Here is a 25,236-nt window from a genome sequence, read left to right as displayed (position 1 = left end):
TGCTTCCACCTTGCCTCTTCCACCTTTGCCTCAAGTGACCACATCTACCAAGGTGACCATTAGAAAACGTAGTTTCTCTCCTCAAAATCCTTTGATGACTCTCCATTCTTATGAGTTCAATTCAAAGTCTTTGCAAGGGCTTACAAGTGCCTATGCCCTGTCCTCTTCTCTCCCATTCACTCCCTGACATCCTCCTCTGCTGTTCTCCACCCCTCTTACATCACTGTAGCCATGTGACCACCTTGTTTTTTCTCAGATATGTCAATTTTGCTCCTGAATTCAAGCCTTTGCATTTACTGTTTCCTCTGCCTGATACTCTCTTCCCTCAAGATGTAAGCATGACTGATACCCTCACCTCCTTCAATTCTTTGCTCAAATGCTGCTCATTGTGGCTTTTCCTGATCACCCAATTTAAAACTTTGTACACATGCCCATTCTGGTATCATTTAATCTATTTTTGCCATTATATTCTCATTCAGAACTCCCAACACCTTCAAATATAACAATTTACTTGCTGATTTTTTGTCTGTCTTTTCCCAGGAATTCTTTATCTTTTTCACTGCTGTTTCTTCAGAGTCCTGTAGAATGCCTGGCATAAAGGAGCTGCTCAATTTCTATATCCAGAATAAATGCAAGTATATGTGGTGTGTAAGTGCAAGAGTGTGTAAGCAAGCGTATGCATGCGCAGACATCAACATTTATACCTAAAAACTCTAGTGCTCTGGAATATCGACACTGTTCATGCATGTGTGACCTCACAGTGGAATGGGAAAATCCATTTTTGAAGGAAAGCATTCATTGTTGAGGGAAGAAGACAGAAGCGTGAAGGGTACAAGTAAAGGAAACTCAATGTTTTCTCTTTCTTATGACTTTCTGGTCTGAATATCTTAATTCAGCTGAAAAGTTATTTTGTATTTCGTCGTACGTAATATGCAATCCATATAAAGATTTCTTCTTCTATAAAACATGTTTGTGTAATTTTCCAATTTCTCTATTAGGCAATTTGTCTTTTTCTTATTGGTATGTAAGGAATCTTTATGTATTCATCTTACTAATTATTTGTCATAGGTGTTGCAATATTTTCTCAATTTATAGTATGTCTTTCACTACATTTATGATGTATTGGATGAACAAAAATATATAGTTTTAACACAGTTTAATTTATCACTTTTTTATGTTATGGTTAATGCTTTTTGTGCCTTAATAAATTCTTCTTTTCTGTAAAGTCAGAAAGAGATTTACCTCTATTTTCTACTAAAAATTTTAAAGTCTTGCATTTGACATTTAAATTTTCAGTTTTTCTGGTGTTCATTTCTGTATGGACTATGAGAAAGAGATCCAAAGGTTTTTTTTTTTTTCTTTATAGATCCAACATTTCTAGCTCCGGTTTTTGGATAGTTCTACCTTTGCCTACACTACTTTTCATATATGAAGCCCCAACATATATATGCATCCATTTCAGAGTCTCTATTCTGCTCCACTGGTCCATCTGTCCATCCTTCACTAGCACCATTCTACCTTCATTACCTAAGTAATTACTTATAACTTAAGTCTAGTTTTTAGTAAGGCAAGTCCTCTTCTTCTGTTTCTTCAGAAGTATCTTGCCTTAAGCTCACTAGTAATTATTCAAACAAAAGTCAAGACTGCAGTGTGACCCCACGTTCTTCCCATTCAAAATGGTCAAAATTGAGAACTCTGATAGTAGTCCTTTGCAAGGATGGGAAGCAGCATATATCACTCGTGGCTTTGGAAATTGGTATAACACTTTGAAAAGCAGTTTGGCATTGTCATGTAAAGCTGAGCATTTGCATACCATGAAGATCCAGGAATCCTGCTCCTAGATATGTACTTAGAGAATTTCAAAGGAAAGGAGCATTAAACGTAAATTACTTGGAATGTTCAAGTGCCGAAGTTGAAGGTAGGTTAATGGTGGCATATTATACAAAGTAATTAACTGAGTAGAAGAAGGTTACCTGTAGACTAATGAAGATGATGTATAATTGTGCCATTCAGATTAGAATAACAAAACAATCAGTGTAGATATTCCTAATCAGTCGTCTGTCTTGAATACTCTCCTCCAGAAAGTGACACAGGAATTTAGGCTGCTTCCACCTCTGAATAATACCATCTCCTAAAGCCTGGGAGTCCTTTTCTTCCAGCTTCAGGATGAAGAATGAGAGAGCATGGCACACCTCCTCTTATCTAGAAGTAATATGTATTCTTTGGTCTCACATGATGGGTGAGAACCAGTTAGCTGGTCCATCTAGAAGCAAGGACAGAGTGGGAGAATAGAGAATGGAGTTCCATCTGGGAAATGTAATCTGAATCAGTACCTGAAACAAAGAGCAGATGAGGTCTAGCACGACCTGTCATAGCAATACGATTATGATTAATCTGATGGTGCACTTCAGGTTCAAGTTTCTAAAGGATAAAAATAAAGCAAGATTACTGTGATTATTATTTTCTTGGAAACGTGCCTGCAGTACATCTCTTAAATTGTACATCTTTTTTCCCTAAATTAAAATAGTGTTCTTGTATTTTCTCTTAGAAAAACGGTATGGTTACTGTAAAGAAAATCTAGACACTGCAGAAAAAGTTTTTAAGAAAGTACAATTCACACAAAGTCCACTACCCAGAGAAAACCACTTAACCATAATAGATGGACCTTCTTCCAAACAGCTCTCTAGGTAAATGTGCCTATGTATATCATTTCACAGTCTTTCTACAGCATTCAGTGGCTGGAGATTTATTGTACATTTGCAATGTGTGAAGCTTTGTACTAAGTACAAAAGGGCATTAACCCACTTATTTAATCCTTAAAGCAATATAATGAAATAAGTAGAATTATTCTCTACATTTTATAGATGAGAAAATTGAAACTTAAAGAGCTTAAGAAATTCACTAAAAATCGCAACGTTTGGTGATGATAAAGATTCAAACCCCGGTCTACCAGATTCCAAGCCCAAGCTACTACACAGTGCCCTATACTGTCAGATATTTTGATCCACCACTAATACCATCTTGATGGGTCCTTAAATTATTTCCCTTTTTTTCCAACCATGGACTACACAGCAATAAGAATATACATTTCTTTGAACTTTGTATGCTTGCCTATACATCTCTTTAGCATAAGCTCCCTCCAGGAAGCTTGCTGAAGACAGTCTCTTACTTTCATACTGACTGCTTTCTTTAAAAGACATACAAAGGTTAAATGTATGAAAATGAAGCTGGCTGGAAGATTGATGCCATATCAGATAGCTCTCCATTGCTTGTCCACTGATCTACAAAGCCATAATTGTAATTTGAAAGTCAATTTATGGGTACTGATGTATAATAAATGAAACTATGTCTGATAGTAAAGTCAAAATAGAACCTAATTTACACGCCCATCAATAAGGCATGAAAGCATCTATTTTCCCAAAGTTTTACCAATACTGGGTTCTACCAATTATTTTACCCATTGCAAACTTATAGATGATAGGTTATTGGTTCTATCTCATTATTCACTGCTTTTACTGGTTGATAATCAAACAGTAAAGTTAATGATCTTTTATGAATTGCCTTTCATAATGTTTTCTATTTTCTTTAGAATGTCCCTTTCTTTTTCTCTTTGTGAGAGTGCTTTGATCACAACTGTTTTCCCAACTATAACAATGCTAGTAATGCATAAAAAGTAAAGATCGTAGGTACATATATGTTTACTCAATTTTGGCTTTTAACAGGAACTATATATGCTTGTTGCAAAAGTAAACAGTGTTCTAACAGAAAACTGCAGCTTTAGAAAGATAGATAAAATATTTCAGTTTTCTTACTTCTTGCCTGAGATCTAGAACAAGAGTTTCTGTAAGAGAAAAGTATCCTGTAGCTCTGACATTTTGGAAGGGACACTCATCAAATCACTAATGAGTAGAACACTACTTATTTCCTCAGAGCTCTTCTATTATGTCACCCTTACTTATTAAGTAGATGACTTATCACAAAGAAATACCACTGAAAAGGGAGGAAAAGAAGCTCCATGGCATGGCTATAAGGACAGGTTCTAGCATAAACTGGCTTTGAGGAGTCAGCCAATTATTTGGGCCTTTTGGTGACTCAGTCCTCCCATCTTTACATTGAGAATAATATTCATCAACCTCATGGAAAAATGTTGGAAACTGGTGATATTACATCTGCAAAATACTCAGTAGCAAGATAAAATACAGATTACAAGTCTAGTATGTAACCACGCTCTTTCTCTTTTGCCTTGTACCTGGGATCACAGAGTCTGTCAGACAAGAATGCAATTAAGGAAATGAAATTAAGGAAATTGGGTAGTTTGTGGATACATTTTTATCTTCAACTTCAGGTTAATTAAAAGGGAAAGAGAAGAGAGAGAGAGAGAAAGAAAGAGAGAGAATAGTATGTAATATAAATTGAGCCAGTGGCCTGAGCACACTCCCAGAGGTTTCTAAGCAGAGTTTAGTAGGCACTGCCAGTGGATGCTGTGAAGATAAGTGGAATTTCATACTTTGATTTTCAATTCGCCACCAAGATCCCTCCTGGCCTAAAGCAACACTACTAGCAGTATGATGTAATATCTGAAATCCTTCTATTAAAATCATTCACTCAAAGTCATTCATTCATTCATGCAGTGGACTATATACAAATACAGTCATTCATTCATTCATGCAGTGGACTATATATAGTCATTCATTCATTCATGCAGTGGACTATATATATTACATATATAATACCTATATAATATATATAGTCCACTGCAACATAAGTGCTATAGTAGCTTGATCAATTATTTGAAATGAAATTTGACTGTGTAGGAGCCACAGGTGATTCTGGAGTGAATAAGGCATAGACTCATCTCATTCTCAGACATTAATATTGGACTTTGATTAATGCATTGATGATAGACTGTCACTCTGTGAAACAGAGAAGGCACCTAAGGAAATGCACAGTGAAGCTCAGTTCTGAAGGAAGAACAGTGGGAGGGATGAATCTACCAGCATTTCCCAAAGTGTTTTATACCAAACATTTGTTCTGCCATCTGGGGAGAGGGGTCCATTTCTAATAAACTTGAGAAATTTGGGGCATTACTAATTCATAGAGCATATCACTATGTTAAAGCCTCTGAGAAATCATATAGTAAAATTTGGCTAACCCAACATTTCCCAACTATTTTTGACTATAGAACCATTTTTCATGGAACACTTTAACCAGCTGGAGACATATTTCACCCTATAGAGGGTGATACTAAAAGGTTCTTGTCTTGGGGGCGAGGTGTTAAACACTAGGGTCTTCCCCTAGTGTTTAATAAGAGAGGCTGGAGAGATTTTGATGGTGAATTCAATACAGGGGGAGACAGAGAACTTGATACTAAACAGAAATCCAGTTGGATTATATGGTTTTTAGTGGAATTTCAAAGCCTGTGGAAAAATTTTGGCTCTGTGGTATTTTATTCATGATTACTATTCTGCTTTTGCTTATTTTCCGATACCAGGGAATGTGTAATTGTACCTCTTCTTTTTCTCATGGTTTAAAAAACTCATCTCACCCTGGTCTTACTCGATAACCACTTAAAACAATAACTAATGCTATTGACTCCAGAAATTGCTAATAATGAATGACCTTTTACATGATTTCTTTTTATTTTTACATGAGATACTATGCAAAGAGAATTAATAGTTTTCTCCAAAAAAAAAAAATCAAGACTTGTATAGAAAAACAATTAAATAGGTATTTTATTGCCATGGACTTCAAGTAATGATGGTTAAATCTGTAAAATTATATTTAATAACTTGAGTCACTGCATTTTTAAATTAGTGAATTCAAATGAAATATGCTAGATAGGTATTACTAGATGGTTGCAAAAGTAATTGCAGTTTTTGCCACTGGTAATTAATTCTAACGGCAAAAACTGCAATTACTTTTGCACCAACCTATATCTATATCTGACAAATATTATGTATAATAACTTCATATTAATAGCACAACACAAGAATCAACACACTATAGCTGCCTTCTGTTTGAGTAAATAAAGTTTTATTAGAACATGGCAATGCCTATTTGTTTACATATTGGCTATGGTTGTTTGTACACTGCAACAGCAAAGTTGATTTGTTGCATGGTCATCAAAGCTTAAAATATTTGCCATCTGGCCCCTTACAGAAAATATTTGCTGACCTCTGGGTCAGATCCTGATTCATACTTATTAAAATGTTATGTTCAATGGGATATCAACCATGTAACGTAAGTAGAGATGAAAAAAGCCTAAAGAAGTACACCAAAACATTAACAATGAAAAATTCCCCCAGGAAGTTACCGAGTTCATGGCCAAGATGGGAAAGTGAGAATATCTTCTCATATTTCATGCCCTTGTATCATTTATTAGCTATTTTATTTACTTATTTCTTTTTAGTGAAAGTATGTGGTATTAGCATGCAGTACTTTCTCATCAGGTGGGTTTAGAGTCTCCTTCGTTTTTTAATAAAAGATATACAGCCACCAAAAATCTCAAAAAAATTTCTAAAAATATCTGTGGTTATCAAAAGGTTAAAAACCACTGCCCTGCACTATACAGCATGTATTACTCAGGGCCAGTAACCCACAAGCCCAACAGAGGAAGTGTTGCGTGTTGACCACTACTCAGAAATTGCCTATAAACAGTTTTGGTTACATTGCTCATTGATAACAGATCAATGGTGAATCTAAACAGAACAGGTGATTGAGTCAAAGTAACCAACTCTCCAGGGAAGATTAGGTTGGGAAGAAAAAAGACACCAGTCTCTATGATGGCAAGCTAACCATTCTTTCAGGAAGCTAAAACTAGTAAGCAGAAGAGTATTTTTTCAGATGACTGCCATTTTTGCCATAAGATGTACCAGAAACAAAACCCTCTGTGGTACAGAATTCAAAGCATTTATGGATTTCCTAAGCTGGACATTGGCCAGACTCTATCTACCTACCAAAGATAGATGTACCAGCCAGAAACTGAAGTCCAACATCAGTGGCCAAAAGCCATCCTAAGGATTCTTTCTTTGAGAAGCCACATACTATAGTGGGGACCATGAACTGTAAAACCATATTAGCCAGGATCTTTGTGGGCTTAAGTGATCCACCCGCCTCAGCCTCCCAAAGTGCTAGTATTACAGGCATGAGCCACCACATCCGGCCTATTTTATTATTATGAATAACAATGATCGATTTTTATGGAATCAGCCAGGTCTACGATTCTCTGCTCTCCCGTACTTGGCCTTCTCCCCACATCTGAAATATCAGGACAAAGAAGCATGCACATCACTGCACATGATTGATATCAAGCTGGAAGACATTTTCATCTTCCCAATAAAAAGATCAGTCACAAATACAAAACCTTTTGATGGTAGAATAAGAGGGCATGGAGTGCTATGCATTACCTAATTTTCAGATTAACTAAAATTATTTTTTATTTTAACCTTTATTGAAAAATTTCCAAATTTTTTTCTGGTAGAGCAGAATAGAAAAATAAATTCTTGATGACAGAGGCTTACTTAGTTTTAGTGCCTCAGCCAGTAATCTATTGCACAGAACCTAGAATTCTTAAAGTACAAGCATTACCTTATAGGGTATATGATATTGAATTGAATCTGAATGGAGCTTCAGAGTTGAGTCTGGAAGCAAATCATCAAGTATTGCCTTATCAGAAGTCTGCTTTCATTGCTTCGTATAAAATAGCAGCTCCTCCCCATTCCCATAGTTTCTTGCAACCTGCCTTATTGTAATTTATAGCTCTTATCATCACCATTTGACATTTTTATATCCTGTATATTGTGGTTTTCCCCCTACAGAATATAATGTCAGTGAGAATTGAGACTCTATTGTATTACTGAACCCTCAGCGCTTATAAGGTAGGAATTCAAGAAATATTTATTGATTGAATAAATAAACATAAACTAATTGTCTTGTCATTTTCTTCTTTCCTCCAAGAACTAAAGCAGAAGCTCTGCTCAATTTAGGTATGTAACAAGAGTAAGTTCTAGAGATCAAATAATCTAGTTCTAGTATGACAAATAATACAAGGAAAGAAGATCAAAATATATAGTGGCTAGAATAGACCTTAAAAATTGTGTAGTATTTTTTTTTTTTTTTTTTTTGGCGGAGTCTCGCTCTGTGGCCCAGGCTGGAGTGCAGTGGCCGGATCTCAGCTCACTGCAAGCTCCGCCTCCCGGGTTCACGCCATTCTCCTGCCTCAGCCTCCCGAGTAGCTGGGACTACAGGCGCCCGCCACCTCGCCCGGCTAGATTTTTGTATTTTTTAGTAGAGACGGGGTTTCACTGTGTTAGCCAGGATGGTCTCGATCTCCTGACCTCGTGATCCGCCCGTCTCGGCCTCCCAAAGTGCTGGGATTACAGGCTTGAGCCACCGCGCCCGGCCTCAAAAATTGTGTAGTATTTTTATGAAGGGAAAACAAATTAGAGTGATGGGCAATGTCACAGAACAAACTTCTGTTCTGGCACATCCCTTAGCAAGACTCAGTGAGAGTCAGAAAAAAGGCCACTACAAACAAAAATAAAGTATGCCATATATCAGGGAGAAAGATTAATACATTTCTTTGCTTGCTTTTCCATCTGTGCAAGACAGAGGTCATTCTGGAAACGGGTGAAGTGAAGGATTCATGTGGTGAATTCAGGCTTGCACCCAAGTCTTCACTCCATCCTCCTCAGTGCCTCCTTTTCTGGTGATCCTCTCTGTACCTCAGTGCATTTGGCCAGGACAGACCCTAACGTCAGATGAATTATAACCCTCAATGCCACCTGATAAATCCACACAATTCAATCACATCTACTTACTGCTATTCTGTAAATGACATTACTTGAGCAACTTTTTAAAAATTCAAAATGTTAACCGGCATCTTCCTTTAGAGAAATGTGTTGAATACCCACAATTTCATCATATGTTATTTTACTATCTTTAATGATAAGCCATAGATGTAAAGCTGTATTCATACCAACTTCTCTCTAATACCTGGAAAAATTTTATATTCTCCTCAGCTGCTTAAGCTTTTACAACTCACCTTTCCCTTCTCTTTATTATTTTCTGTGTGTGTGTGTGTGTGTGTGTGATCTTAATTGATTTTGTCTGTTTTATTGTGGTAACAACACTTAACATGAGACCTACCCTCTTAAATTTTGAAGTGCAAAATACAGTACTGTTAACTATATCTAGGCACAATGTTTTATGGCAGATCTCTAGAACTTACTCTTGTTACATACCTGATACTTCTTTTTAAACGTTTTTATTTCCATAAGTTTTGGAGGAACAGGTGGTATTTGGTTACATTAGTAAGTTCTTTGGTGGTTATTTGTGAGATTTTGGTGTGCCCATCACCCAAGCAGTATACACTGAACCCAATTTGTAGTCTTTTACACCTCACCCAACTCCCACCCTTCCCCTGAGGCCCCAAAGACCATTGTTTCATTCTTATGCCTTTGCATCCTCATGGCTTAGCTCCCATTTATGGTGAGAACATATGATGTTTGGTTTTCCATTCTTGCGTTAGTTCACTTGGAATAATAGTCTTCAGTTCCATACAGGTTGTTGCAAATGCCATTAATTCATTCCTTTTTATGGCTAAGTAGTATTCCATTGTACATATATATCACAATTTCTTTATCTACTTGTTGATTGATGAGCATTTGGGCTGGTTCCATATTCGTATAATGATTTCTTTTCCTCTGGGTAGATATCCAGTAGTGGAATTGCTGGATCAAACGGTAGTTCTACTTTTAGTTATTTAAGGAATCCCCACACTGTTTTCCATAGTGGTTGTACTAGTTTCATTCCCACTCAGCAGTATAGAAGTGTTCTCTTTTTACTACGTCCATGCCAACATCTATTATTATTTGATTTTTTGATTAAGGCCATTCTTGCAGGAGTAAGGTGGTATCACACTGTTTTGATTTGCATTTCCCTGATTATTAGTGATGTTGAGCATTTTTCATATGTTTCTTGTCCGTTTGTACATCTTCTTTTGAGAATTGCCCCATCATGTCCTTAGCCCACTCTTTGATGACATTGTGTGTGTGTGTGTGTGTGTGTGTTTTTCTTGCTAATTCTTTTGAGTTCTTTGTAGATTCTAGATGTTGGTCCTTTGTTAGATGTATAGATTGTGAAGATTTTCTCCCACTCCATGGGTTGTCTGTTTACTCTGCTGTTTCTTTTGCTATGCAGAAGCTCTTTAGTTTAATTAAGTCCCACCAATATTATCATTGTTTTTTTGCATTTGCTTTTGGGTTCTTGGCCATGAAGTCTTTGCCTAAGCCAATGTCTAGAAGGATTTTTCTGATGCTATCTGCTAGAATTTTTACAATTTCAGGTCTTAGATTTAAGTCCTTGATACATCTTGAGTTGATTTTTGTATAAGGTGAGAGATGAGGATCCACCTTCATTCTCCTACATGTGGCTTGCCAATTATCCCAGCACCATTTGTTAAGTAGGTGTCGTGATGATATGATTGTATACCTAGAAAACCCTAAAGACTCCTCCAAAAAGCTCCTAGAACTGAAAAATGAATTCAGCCAAGTTTCAGGATACAAAATTAATGTACACAAATCAGTAGCCCTGCTACACACCAACAGCGACCAAGCTGAGAATCAAATAAAAAACTCAACCCCTTTTACAATACCTGCAAAAATACAATAAAATACTTAAGAATATACCTAATCAAGATGAAAGACCTGTACAAGGAAAACTACAAAACACTGCTGAAAGAAATCATAGATGACACAAACAAATGGAAACACATCCCATGCTCATGGATGTGTAGAATCAATATTATGAAAATGACCATACTGCCAAAAGCAATCTACAAATTCAATGCAATTTCCAGCAAAATACCACCATAATTTTTCACAGAACTAGAAAAAACAATCCTAAGATTCATATGGAATCGAAAAAGAGCCCACATAGCCAAAGCAAGACTAAACAGAAAGAACAAATCTGGAGGCATCACATTACCTGACTTCAAACTAGCCCATAGTCATCAAAACAACATGGTACTAGTAAAAAAAAATAGGCACATAGACCAATGGAACAGAATACAGAACCCATAAATAAACCCAAATACTTATAGCCAACTGATCTTTGATTAAGCAAAAAAAAAACATAGCTGACACTTTATACCTGTTGAACAATGACTCCTGTTTCCTCCTCTGCTAAGACCCTGGCAACCACCATTCTACTCTCTGTTTCCATGAGTTTGACCATTTTAGATGCTTCCTGTTGGTGGAGTAATGCAGCATTTGTCCTTCTGTGCCTGGCTTATTTTACTTAGCACAGTGTTCTATAAGTTCATCTATATTGCTGCTTATGTCAAGATTTTATTCTTTTTTAAGTCTGGATAATATTCTATTGTATGTAAATGCTACATTTTCTTTATTCATTCATCTATCAATGGACATTTAGGTTGTTCTCTACTTGCCTATTGTAAATAATGGTGCAATGAACATGGGAATCCAAGTAGCTCTTCAAAATCCTGATTTCAATTCTTTTGGATGCATACCCAAATGTGGGATTGCTGAATCATGTGGTATTTCTATTTTTAATTTAAATTTTTTAATTTTTAATTGTTTGAGGAATCTTGTATTGTTTTCCATAATAGTTACACAATTTTATATTTCATCCAAGAGTGCACAAGGGTTCCAATTTATTCACATCCTCGTCAGCACTTGTTATCTATTTTTTCTTGATCACAGGCATCCTAACAAGTGTGACATGATACCTCATTGTGGTTTTTATTTGAATTTCCTGACAGTTAATAATATTGATTGCCTTATTATGCATCTATTGGTAATTTGTATATCTCCCTTTGAGAAATGTCTGTTCAAGTCCTTTGCCCATTTTTAATAGCATTAGTTGGGATTTTTGATTTTTTGAATTTCTTTTAATTTTGCTATTTATAGGACTTTCTCTTCTCTTTATGATGATGATTATTTTTACTTTGGGTCTCAACCAGAGTCTATGGTGATGATGACAGTTGCCACAACTGCATTGACCTCTACTCTCTCAGAGCCTGCCCTTATTTATGTTCTTGTTCCTTCTCCTTTCTTTTTGTCTTTTATATTATTCCTGCTGCAGAAATTTCCTTAATCTTTCTATCTTTATTTCCTATTAGAATCACCAAGTCCATTAATGTCTGAGTTTATTGTAAAGGCCAAAGGTGAAATCATCCTTCAACTGATATAATTAGTTAATAATCCTAATATTTAACAAAATCTTTGAATGTTTCTCCAGCATCTGTGTTTTTTCAGAAACAGACAGCCAAAAGAATCTTGTTAAAGGCAACTGCCTTTGTATAACAGACAAGAAAGGAGTTTCATAAATACGTAAACTTTACTTACTTTGTGCTTAAAGTGTCGTAGGGGAAAACGCTAACTCTTTTAGTAAACAGTTCCTAGAAGTAAACTTATCAAAAGCAGTTGGAAAAATTTATAGGTGTACTTAAGTCATTTCTACAAGAATCCCCACCTCCACCCCCAGAAAAAGTGAACATATAGAAATCAAAGACAGCAAATAGCAAAAGAGAGAAGACCTTAATTCCCTTCCAAAGGAAAAAAAAAAGTTAATTAATCATTACGCTTCTGTGCCTGTAATGGAATTAGTTATTGAAAAATATTAATGTAGGGCTTTTTTTTTCTCTTTCTACATTAGTGTCTATAGTGGACATTTGCCACAATAGTGACAGTCTGGCTTCCAATGTCTATGGAAGTTCCCATATGATAACCCTTTTCCTCAAAGTAGAATCCAGAACTCCATTTTCAACCTACCCTTGGCATATGATGTAGACTGAACCAATTAAACCACCTCTACAAGCTTGGATTTGGAAGAGATCAAAGAGAAAGAAGACTCCACATGGAATTCATTTTGGGGAAAAGCTATATGGTTGTTGACAAGAGTCATGGAGTTTGCTTCCTTGTTTGGTTTTTAACTAGTAGACTTTACCTTTAAGAGCAGTTTAGGTCCACAGAAAAATTAAGCAAAAGTACAGAGATTTCCCATATACCCATCCATCTCCTATACACTCATAGCCTTACCCACTATCAGCATCCCTTACCAGAGTGGTGCATTTTTTACAACTGATTAAATGACATTGACACATTATTGTAACTCAAAGCTGCTAGTTTACATTAGGGCTCACTCTTTGGGCTCTAGATTCTGTGGGTTTTGACAAATGTATAATGACATGTATTACCCTCTTAGTATTGATACAGAATGATTTCACTACCCTAAAAATCACCCGCACCTCACCTATTCCTCCTCCCTCTCTCCCAGCAAGCCTCCAGTAACTACTGATCTTTTCACTGCCTCCATAGTTTTGCCTATTCTAATTGCTTCTTTCACTTAGTAACATACCTTTAAGGTTCTTCCATGTTTTTTCATGGCTTGTTTCTTTTTAGCATTGAATAATATTCAGTTGTGTGAATATACCACAGTTTATATATTTACCTATTGAAGAACATCTTGGTTGCTTCCAAATTTTGGCAATTATGAACAAAGCTGCTATAAATGTATGTATGTAGGTTTTTGTGTGGACACAAGCTCTTCTGTGGACATAACTCTTTTGGGTAAATACCAAGGAATACAGTTTATGAATCATATGATAAGACCATGTTTAGCTTTATGAGAAACTGCCAGACTGTCTTCCAAAGTGGCTATACCATTTTACATCCCCACTAACAATGAATGAAAGTTCATGTCGCTGTACATCCTCATCGGCATTTAGTGTTGTCAGTGTTTTAGATGTCATTCATTCTAATAGGTGTGGAGTGGTGGTTATTTTAATTTGCAATTCCCTAATGAGGTATAATGTAGACCATCTTTTCATATGCTTATTTGTCATGTGTATGTCTTCTTTGGTTAGGTGTCTATTCAGATTTTTCGCCCTGGTTGTTTAATCAAGTTGTTTGTTTTCCTATTGCTGAGCTTTAAGAGTTCCTTCTATATTTGGGGTAACAAGTCCTTTTTAAGATATGTCTTTTGAAAATATTTCTCCCACTCTGTGGCTCATTTCTCATTCTCTTGACAGTGTCTTTCACAGAACAAAAATATTTAATTTTAATGAAGTCCAATGTATCAACTTTTTTTTCATGGATACAGTGAATTTGGTGTCACAGCTAAAGAACCATCTCCAAACCCAAACACATCTAGATTTTTTCCTATGTTATCTTCTAGGTGTTTAATAGTTTTGCATTTTACATTTAGGCCTTTGATGCATTTTGAGTTAATTTTTGTAAGAGGTGAAAGATCTGTTTCTGAATTTATTTTATATTGATGTCTAGTTGCTTCAGAACTATTTGTTGAAAAGACTGTTGAATTGCCTTTACTTCTTTGTCTAAGATCAGTTGGCCATATTTGTGTGGTTCAATTTCTGAGCTCTCTGTTTTGTTCCACCAATCTATTTGTCTGTTATTTCATCAATACCACAGTTTTGATTGCTGTAGTCACTGAGTTTTCAGAAGTCACCATAGCAGGGGTCCTAGTGAGTATGACCCATGCAATATCTAAAATTCAAGATTGTGCCTCTGGTGAGTGCTATGAGGATACACTTGTAGACAAAATATGATTTGAGAGTTATTCCTGATTAAAGCCTGTTTTGTTGTTTGCAGCTAAGAACTCAGACTGAAAGAATGATCTCTATAGACAACATAGATATGCTTCTGATAGGACGTTGCCAAATGTATTAAGTTCTTTATTACTCCTCTTGAAGCATTATGGAAATGAGAAAATAAATGGTAACTAAAGTCAACTGAGCTAGGTCTAAGTCTTGGCTTTGCCAGTGGCTAACTGTATGATGCTAGCAGTCAACCAGCTTTCCCAAATCTATATTCATTCTTCTGAAAATGGAGATAATTTCTGTCTCATTGGGTTATTTGGTAAAAGTAACTGATATTAATCAAAAGAATTTAACAGATTATAGTGGGTTCTCAATTAATGCTTTTTACTTTTGCTATCTGCTAAACATGGGTAGATCTTTTTATTCCAAAGTGCCTAAAAGACAAGGTAAGGCTCTCTATCTCATTGGATGTACCCGCTTAGGAAAAATGGTAACAATAGGGAAAATAATTAAATATTTTCAGGCAACACAAGGACTTTAAGCATGAGTGAGCCAATTTTTGAATAGTAGCAGCCCTAAGACTTAAAAATAATAATTGTATAATAGTATCATATCCAAATAAAAGAAGAAATCAGTGTATCTTGTGGCCAAAGTGGATCCGTAGAAGTTGTATGTCTGAACTACATATTGTTGAAAGAATTTCTTTTATCTGTTTCAGTTACTTGGAGATAGTTTCACTGAGGAAGTGGTATTACTAGAAACAAAGACAATTATTGGTCTATTTATTTCTGTGAAAAAAAATAATTTTACTTTTTCCTCATGATATAAGCAATTTAATGATTATTAATTACATAAAAATATTTGAAAAACAGATCATCAAAAATTAAGTTGAAATCATCTATAATTCTACTGTACAGAAATCATTATTGCCAGCATTTTGGTATTTACCTTTCCAGAATACTTTCTATGCATTTACTTATAGGTAGATAGATAGATGTCAAAAATAACAATGAACCATATACACTGTTACTTAGCCTATTTTCTTTTCACATGAAAACATGACCATATTCCAGGTCTGAAAATAGAACTATATCATTTTTAGTGGCCACAAAGAATTATCTTAAAAGCATGTAGCAAAATTTATTTTACTATTCACGTATTGATAAACACTTAGGTAATTTCCACAGTGGGAAGAAGGTATGAAAAAGACTACAGAGAATATCCTTTCCCATATATCTTTTTGCACTTGTCCAATCGTTTATTTAGACAAATTCCAAGAAGTACAACTTCTGGGTTAAATAAATGGTACCTACTAGTACCTACTAACAGCACTAACAGCACTGGTACTATTGCTGAAGCCTGGTGTATCCTCAGAGAACAGCAGGGATGCTGTAGACAGAGTATGTGGAAGACATATTATACTGCTGCTGGGCTTTTTTTGGTTGTTTGTTTGTTTTGTTTTTTACCAGTTTCTGTTCTCTCTCTCTCTCTCTCTGTCTTTCTCTCTCTCTCTCTCTCTCTCTCATTCTTTCTCTCTCTGTCTTTCTCTCTCTCTCTCTCTCTCATTCTTTCTCTCTCTCTCTCATATATGCACACATACACATACACACACACACACACACACACACACACACACACCCTACCCTTAATGCATGCTCATGCTGGTATGTACTGTGCTGAATGTTAGCTACATCACATTAAGGGAAGCCACAGTGAGTCTACGTGGTTTGTTGAAAGTAACCAAAACTGCAGTGAAATTTCATCACCAATGGTGATGAATACTTTCAAAACCATTAGTCCTTACACTCCGACCACCATCAGACATTCCTCAGAGGCTAATCTTACTCACATGTACCAAACTTTCTCCAGCCACTGCTTGTCCTCGGTAACATCAGTGATCAGGTAAACTAAAACTTGTCTTAGTTTATCTGCTCCCTCGCGTGTTTCCATAAGTTCTGATGCTAGGCTATGCAAGTGGAAGTTCAAAACATCTGTTCAGCTTAAAGATTTGCCTTTGAAAGGGGAAACTGGGAAAGATAAACAGGGAAAGAATTTAGGGATGCACCCTCATCTGGCATGCAGAAGATAAACATGGGGATTTAATGATTTGCTTTCACTATAAAGCCCTATACTTAAGCTCTTCAAAACTGTAGCAGGCTTAAAATATAAAAGAAAATATTTTTACCATTTTTACTGTTCATTGCCAATAATTGCTATGGAAAAGACCATGCACTTAGAATCACCTTGGGAAATTACGAAGACAGAATTTCCATTCCAAAGGTCCACGACGAAGGATTTTTTTCAGTATCCTGTAAAAGGCTATATTTTTTATTTGAACATAGACTAAAGTTTTATGACAAGAAAATTTCTACAGACAGGTTTATGCTCAAGGAGATAATATCCATGCACAATCACAGAACTCAAACATGATTGGATTATTCCTGATAGCTCAAAGCAATAGTTGAAAAAGCTGAAAGTGTTTGGACCAAGGCAAAGAGCACCCCAGGAAGGCAGACTGCTCTTCCACTACTGGAAAGTGATTACTTGTCATTTATATGCTCCACCAGATCAGTCTAGGATGAATGGGAGAAAATTACAGGGAAGAATGATCTACCAAACAGACTAATCTCCTTTAGTAACTTCTCACCTTAGGTGTTACATGGAAGCTAAGGGCTTGCAGGAGAGGCCATGATGTGCAGCCATTTACTCAAGCAGTTAAAATCAGGAACTCTATGAAAGTTGTAGAACCAGATATGCAGTTTCAGATGCCAGAACACTTAATGTAAACTCTTTTTAATTTAATGTGATTTTGTTTATGTGTGGAATATCTACCTCTAAGAGTAATCTGTTGTGGTTTAGAGCCCTGGCTCTGGAACCAAACTGCCATGTTCATATCCATTTGATCACTTAGTGTGTGACCTCCAGCAAGCTACTTAATGCATTTAACCTTTCTGTGCCTCAGTTTCCCTATATATATAAAATGGAAATAATAATAAACCAGATGAGACTGCTGCAAAAATCAAATTAGTTAGCACATGCAAAATACTTAGAAGAGTTCCTGGCATGTATTAAGCACTCAATATTTATTGGTTCATGTTATTAATATAGTGTTAATATTATGCAAAATCTTATGTATGTGACAATGAAAGTTCATAAAAGAATACTTCAGAGTAATGTTACTTGAGGAAAATTAGTAACTTAATTCAGTAAAGGGAGAACAACACAATTTCTTTTGCTTAAATGACTGGACACCTGAATGGGAGTTTTTCCTGATTTTGCATTTGAGGTTTGGTATTTGAAAACAAAATCCTGGCCATGAAGAGTCTGTTCCTATATGATTTGCTTCTGTTTGAAGAGGGAATGTGGAAGTGGAGTGTGGGGCAGGAACCAGATCCGTAAAGCACATTTCTGTATCAAAATGGTATTGAATTCCTTTGAGGTCTCCTCCAACCAGGGTCTCCAGATAAAATACTGGATACCCTGGATTATCAAAAGGAAGCTCATAAATGTCAAGGGCAGGGATGCACCCAGGCCCAGAAAACAATCTGAATGCAGGGTTGGAGCCTTTCAGAGACCCCAGGGGCCTCACTCTCCATCTCTCATTCCCTCACAGCAGGATAGCCTTCTTTACCTCACAACAGGACATATGCAGCATCACAGTCACCCTGGTTTCCATGTTCTCTGTTCAAAGTCCCAGCCAGACTGAAACTGGAATCTCTCAAGCCCCACTCAACATTCCTGGGGGACAGGGGTGAACATTTGTATAGGATGGTAGAAGGGATAGTTTTCAGAAAATTGGAAGGAGAACCAAGCAGACAAACAATAGGTGTCCAATAAAATTAACTTATCAAAGACCAAACAAACCCACAAGCAAAAATGAAAACAAAACAAGGAGGACCAAGAGGGCACATTCTGGAACTCAAATTGAGATCATCAGATTCAGCAAGTAACAGACAGCCACGGTTAAAGCAAACTCCCCCTTTCCTTCTGTCAATAAAATGGAGGCAATCTGGAGATTTGTTTCTTCCAGAAAGAATCAAAAGTGACAATATCTTTTCTGTAATGTTTTGAAGGGTGAGGGCAAGGAAGGGTGCAGGGGCAGAGTGGAGGTGGTCTCAAAAGCTTTAACCCTAAATCCAAGCTCTGATTTGCAGATACTTCACCCTAAAAGTTAATGCATGATTCCATCAAACTAGGCGAAATGGAAATAATTACTACACTTCTCACTTTGCTTAGAACTTCTGGTACTACTGGCTAAGTTTCATTGCTTCTTCCTCAATTATTAAGTCCCTTCTAAGATGCTGCTTTGTCATACTTCAAGGCCTTCTCACATGCTGTTGCCTCTGCCTGAATCACCTTTCCCTCAAGTCAAACCGTGGTTAGGATGGTCTACTCCATCTGTGAGTGCAGTTGCCCTGCCCGTGGGTAATAAATGAAACTATTACTCAGTACCCAGGCCAGCAGCCCTTGAAGAAGTTGTCCCCTAGCCAAGTTAGGTCTTAATCATGACTTAAAATAGCTCGTCCCTAGCACTAAATGGCATCTACAAAGCAGTTAGACATTTTCTCATGCTGCAAGCTCCTTGTTGTTATTTATAGGAGATAATTGAGCGTTCCTGCTTCTTCTTTGACCCCTTAGGAAAAAAAATACAAAAAGTAAATTATTTCCTCTCTACTCCCCTGAGCTAGCAAGCACCCTGTTACCTTCTGGGAAATAATCCCATCTCCCCTCTTTCCTTTATTCAATGATGCAATCAACATTTTTGAATGACCACTGGATGCCAGGGATTATGCCAGTGGCAGGCTCAGAGGTATAGAAGACAATTGGTTCCCGTACTCAAAGATCTCCCAAGCTAAGTTTCCAGATGTTCAATGTCTTTTTCCCCTGCTTACATGCAGACCCACAAGAGGCAAGAGGCAATGTATCTTTTCCAGAGCCCCCAAAAATGATTTTCGGGGTTGGTGGAATCTGGCCCAGGCTGAATCTTCCTCTGCTTGGTGCCTAGCAGTAGAAAGGTTGGTGGTTTCTCTGCTGTCAGTCAGGACAGAATGTCTGTGGTAGACCACCCTGAAGCTGAGGTTGGGAGCAGGCAGTGGAGCAGGTGAGAAATAATTTCTATTTTGAGAGCACTGAGGGGAGGAGAGCTAAAGACAGAGGAGGAAGTCTCTGACCTGCCTCTTGGCCCCCAAGTTTCTCACCCTTTGCTGTTCTGTGACTTAAAATCTTACTCATTAAACTTTCCATGGGTGACTCTAACGTTCTGAGCTGGAGATTCCCCTGGGTGTAGGACCACCAGTGCACCCACCTAACCAGCAGGCTGGAGAGGGGCCCGCCTGCCTGGGATAGGCCGTGCGAGAGAAATTGGTGGTCTGAGTGAGCTACTGTATGAGTGGAAAAGCTGACCTTTGCTCCATTCGCCACCACATAAAGCTCACATTTTGACTCTCTCTTCATGAAACTTCCCCATCTGAGGCAGGGTTCCAGCATTTTAAATCAGTGTGTGCTCTGTGTACTGTATTTTGTGGGGTACATGTGGCAAAAGCAAACTCTTCCTTCTGACACCCCACGTACTAACAATAGCTGCTGCTTTCACATAACTTTTGTGTGACACTGCTGTGGACACATGTCATAGCTCCATTCTACGAGAGAGGATTCTTGTCACCTTCTTGGTATCAGGCTAGCTAAGACTTACACACTATCAAGTCCAAAGGTAAAGAAGGACATAAGAGCCCAACTGAGAGTTGAGGTCAGGCATCTGAATATTCATTGTATGCTGAGTTCCATCTTTTATATCATAGGCTGTGTAGGCAATTAAAATTGCTTTGCCACAAAAAAATTATCCAGGTATGGTGGTGTGTGCCTATAATTCCTGCTACTTGGGAGGCTAAGGCACAAGAATCACTTGAACCTAGTAGGTGGAGGTTGCAGTGAGCCAAGATCGCGCCGCCACACTCTAGCCTGTGTAACAGAGTGAGACTCCATCTCAAAAAATAAGAATAAATAATAAAAAATAAACTAAAATTGCTTTGCCAATCATCGCTTCATATTTGACAACAATTCACTCATATTTTGTTCATTCATCCAAAAGATGCCTTATTGAGCATCTAACAATTCCACACCCCGTGACAGCACTGGGGACAGAGGCTGAGTCAAGAAAGCAACTGCAACACAAAGTAATAATGTGGTATTTGAAAGAAGCAAAGAGTTTTGTGGGACCACAGAGAAGGGGCATCTCTCCCAGTGGGTAAGGGCAGGATGGAAAAGAAGGAATTACAGAGGATTGGTGACTCAGACAAGTCTTAAAGGATGAGTAGAGATTAGCCAGATAAAGGAGGAAGAAAGGGTGCCCCAGTATTCCCGGCAAAGGCAAAGTCTAATGATGTCGAGAGGATGAAGAAATCAAGTGCTTGGGTAATAACGGGGCAAGCCGGTTTGGTGTGAGCTCTAAGACAGCAAAGGTAGGAAGAAGCCAGACAGCAAAGGACTTCATCTTGTAAACCAACACATGTGGATTTTAACCTCAATGTGTCTGGGGTAGCTGAAGTCTGCTGGGGAGCTTAAGCAGAATAGTGATGAATTTAAATAGTAGGTGAGAGAATTAGATGAGGCTGTTAGCCATTCAACCAAAATTAGTGCTCCAATCTTGCCTGTCTCCCTTCAGGGTCAGGTACACAATAGACTCTTGAAGAGGAATTGTTGATCTGTTATTTTCTATTTCAAGACTCTGCTACTTCTTTGGACACTCATGAAACATGGACATTCTGTCATCCTACCAGGTACCTAAGAGAATGTGAGAAAAGAGCTCAGACTTCTGTCTTGTTTTCTGCATTTCCCTGTTGGCCTCAGAGGACCTCTCCAAAATAATGAGGAGGGTGTTTTTCACGGTATGAAATCTTGAATTCTGGCCAAAACCACCAACATTTCAATGAATAGTTGCTGGTGAAGTGAATTGTAGTTAGACTCTAACCCAGCTGATAGAATCACTCATATAGGAGCATCAGATACTCCAAAGTTATTCAAGGAATCAGAAATAAAGTCAGCTGCACCACTGACCCACTGCATCATCTCGGACAAGTCACTTAAATGAGGCCTCAATTTCCCCTCTAAAAAATGGAAGAGATCATATAAATCCTGCCTACCAAATATGATTTCAAAATGAAATAAGGCATGAGAAAGTGCTTTGTATGCAACAAAACATTGCAAAGGGTAAATTGTTATTGTTGTTAGTGGCTCTGCATATACGTAGAGTCAGTTAAGGCTTCTCCTGCATGTTAACATAATAGCCCTGGCCGGGCGCTGTGGCTCACGCCTGTAATTCCAGCACTTTGGGAAGTCGAGGCGGGCGGATCACGAGGTCAGGAGATCTAGACCATCCTGGCTAACACAGTGAAACCCCGTCTCTATTAAAAATACAAAAAATTAGCCGGGCGTGGTGGCGGGCGCCTGTAGTCCCAGCTACTTGGGAACCTGAGGCAGGAGAATGGCATGAACCTGGGAGGTGGAGCTTGTAGTGAGCCGAGATTGTGCCACTGCGCTCCAGCCTGGGTGACAGAGTGAGACTCCATCTCAAAAAAAATAAAAATAAAAATAAAAAATAAAAAAATAATAGCCCTCTGTTCTAATCTTCCCTTACAAGTTTTACTCCTTTCTCTATCCACCCAGCAGGCAATAATGGGCAGCAATATCTGTAATGTTTGCAAAAGCATATGTGGTAAAACTTACGTTAATACCAGAAAAATTATTCTTTCTAATGAAGTTGTTTTTCTTGTGGTGCAAATATGAAGAAGTATGCAATTACGCATAGACTGCAGTTTCATACAGCTTTCAACAACTTGGAGGAGTGTGTGTTATTGCCTCTATTTAAGGAGGAAAAAAACTGAGGCCCAGAGATTTAGTGACTGCACAAGGTCATCACACAGTTGGTAAATAAGAGAGCTGTTTGTTTCCAAATATCTCTATTCCAGTAACAATTCCGTAAATACCCAGTTCTAGGAACAAAATGCATACTCAATAAGTGACTGACTAAAATATGGTATGGTTAGGTAACACTAATGCTGTCATTTGTCAGTCTTTGAAAATTCTGGTGGCTAAAGATTACAACGGTACTGTGGCTAAGAATGGTAAAAATTATTCTACACGAAAGGATGAAAGAATTCTTTTTAAATGTATGTTTAGAAAGAATATTGGTAGGACAGAGTTTAAGAAATCATTTATCTTTGTCTACATTTAGTTTAATTCATTTATGCAACAAATATTTATTGAGGCCTACAACATGTCAGCCATTATTTCTAAGAACCGGGGCTACAAGAGTGAACAAAACAATCAAAATCTTTGAATTCATGGAGCAAACATTCTGACGGAAAGGGAAGTTAATCAACCTGACTATGTAAGTAAAATTTGTTATACTTATGCAAGTATATTATAAACCAGGAAGTCATTATGTATTAAGGAGAAAAAAATAAATGATGGAGGGGGAGGATGAGATCTTGGGGAGGGGGTAATTGAGACTGTAGATAGGGTAGCTGGAAAACAGGCATCACTGAGAAGACAACTTTAGAGAAAAGAACTAGAGGGAATGGGGGAGTTAGCCGCACAGCTATCTGGAAGAGGAGCATTCCAGGAATGCAAAGGAAACAGCAAGTTCAAAGGCCTTGAGGCAAAAACGTGCCAGATATATTCAAGAAATAGTCAAGATGTCCAAAGTAGATGGTTTGAGAAATCAAAGGAGAGGAATGGTAAAAAATGAACTCAGAGAGATGACAGGGAGCAAGGCCATTCTAGCTCTTATAGATTGTTGGTAAGACTTTGGCTTTTACTCTGAGTGAGAAATTAAGACATCGGGAAAATGTGTGAGGAGGTGTAATACAATCTGACCTATACTTCAACGGGTTTAACTGGCTGCTGTGCTAATAGCAGATTGCGGAGGGTTAAGATAGACACAGGAAGACCACTTAGGAGGGTATTACCTCTTATTGAACCAGAGAGCTGATGAGGAAGACTCAAACGCTGGTTTATTTTGAAGGTAGAACTGACATGATTTGCTGACAATCTGGGTGTAGAATGTTAGACAATGAGGAGAGACCAAGGCTTGGATGAGATCAAGGCTTGGATGAGACCAAGGCTTTTGACGTGAGCACCTGAAAGAAAGGTGTTGCTATTTTTTTTTTTTTTAATTATACTTCAAGCTCTAGGGTACATGTGCACAAGGTGCAGGTTTGTTACATATGTATACATGCGCCATGTTGGTGTGCTACACCCATTAACTCGTCATTTACATTAGGTATATCTCCTAATGCTATCCCTCCCCCACCCCATGAGAGACCCCAGTGTGTGATGTTCCCCACCCTGTGTCCATGTGTTCTCATTGTTCAATTCCCACCTATGAGTGAGAACATGCAGTGTTTAGTTTTCTGTCCTTGCAATAGTTTGCTCAGAATGATGGTTTCCAGCTGCATCCATGTCCCTACAAAGGACACGAACTCATCCTTTTTTATGGCTGCATAGTATTCCATAGTGTATATGTGCTACATTTTCTTAATCCAGTCTATCCTGATGGACATTTGGGTTGGTTCCAACTCTTTGCTATTGTGAATAGTGCTGCAATAAACATACGTGTGCATGTGTCTTTATAGCAGCATGATTTATAATCCTTTGGGTATATACCCAGTAATGGGATTGCTGGGTCAAATGGTATTTCTAGTTCTAGATCCTTGAGGAATCACCACATTATCTTCCACAATGGTTGAACTAATTTACAGTCCCACCAATAGTGTAAAAGTGTTCCTGTTTTGCCATATCCTCTCCAGTATGTGTTGTTTCCTGACTTTTTAATGATTGCCATTTTAACTGGTGCAAGATGGTATCACATTGTGGTTTTGATTTGCATTTATCTGATGACCAGTGATGATGAGCATTTTTTCATGTGTCTGTTGGCTGCATTAATGTCTTCTTTTGAGAAGTGTCCGTTCATATCCTTTGCCTGCTTTTGGATGGTGTTGTTAATTTTTTCTTGTAAATTTGTTTAAGTTCTTTGTAGATTCTGGATATTAGTTCTTTGTTAGATGGGTAGATTGTAAAAATTTTTTCCCGTTCTGTAGGTGGCCTATTCACTCTGATGGTAGTTTCTTTTGCTGTGCAGAAGCTCTTTAGTTTAACTAGATCCCATTTGTCTATTTTGGGTTTTGTTGCCATTGCTTTTGGTGTTTTAGTCATGAAGTCCTTGCCCATGCCTATGTCCTGAATGGTATTGCCTAGGTTTTCTTCTAGGGTTTTTATGGTTTTAGGTCTAACATTTCAGTCTTTAATCCATCTTGAATTAATTTTCGTATAAGGTGTAGGGAAGGGATCCAGTTTCAGCTTTCTACATATGGCCAGCCAGTTTTCCCAGCACCATTTATTAAATAGGGAATCCTTTCCCCATTTCTTGTTTTTGTCAGGTTTGTCAAAGATCAGATGGTTGTAGATGTGTGGCATTATTTCTCAGGGCTCTGTTCTGTTCCATTGGTCTATATTTCTGTTCTGGTACCAGTACCATGCTGTTTTGGTTACTGTAGCCTTGTAGTATAGTTTGAAGTCAGGTAACATGATGCATCCAGCTTTGTTCTTTTAGCTTAGGATTGTCTTGGCAATGTGAGTTCTTTTTTGGTTCCATATGA

At 37.6% G+C, this 25,236-nt stretch overlaps 1 protein-coding gene across 6 annotated transcripts in view; it reads right to left on the bottom strand.

Annotated features, from left to right (window-relative positions):
* The window catches only part of LOC105493010 (lymphotactin), a 170,056-nt gene that overhangs the window by 9,896 nt on the left and 134,924 nt on the right, over positions 1–25,236 (bottom strand). For 3 of the 6 annotated variants that reach the window (XM_011760433.3, XM_071075211.1, XM_011760437.3), the window contains exon 1: positions 1,974–2,367. The exons of 1 other annotated variant lie outside the window; for it this stretch is intronic. The gene's annotated coding sequence lies outside the window, so the exon portion shown is untranslated. Of the gene's footprint in view, positions 1–1,973; positions 2,371–12,368; positions 12,455–25,236 lie in introns of those variants that run through there. 2 more of the 6 variants (XM_011760434.3, XM_071075213.1) reach the window with 2 other exon arrangements.

This window comes from Macaca nemestrina, chromosome 1 (genome assembly GCF_043159975.1).
Source record: "Macaca nemestrina isolate mMacNem1 chromosome 1, mMacNem.hap1, whole genome shotgun sequence".
Taxonomy (NCBI): domain Eukaryota; kingdom Metazoa; phylum Chordata; class Mammalia; order Primates; family Cercopithecidae; genus Macaca; species Macaca nemestrina.
The sequence above is the reverse complement of the archived record's forward strand: the minus strand, read 5'-3'. Positions and strand labels throughout refer to the sequence as shown.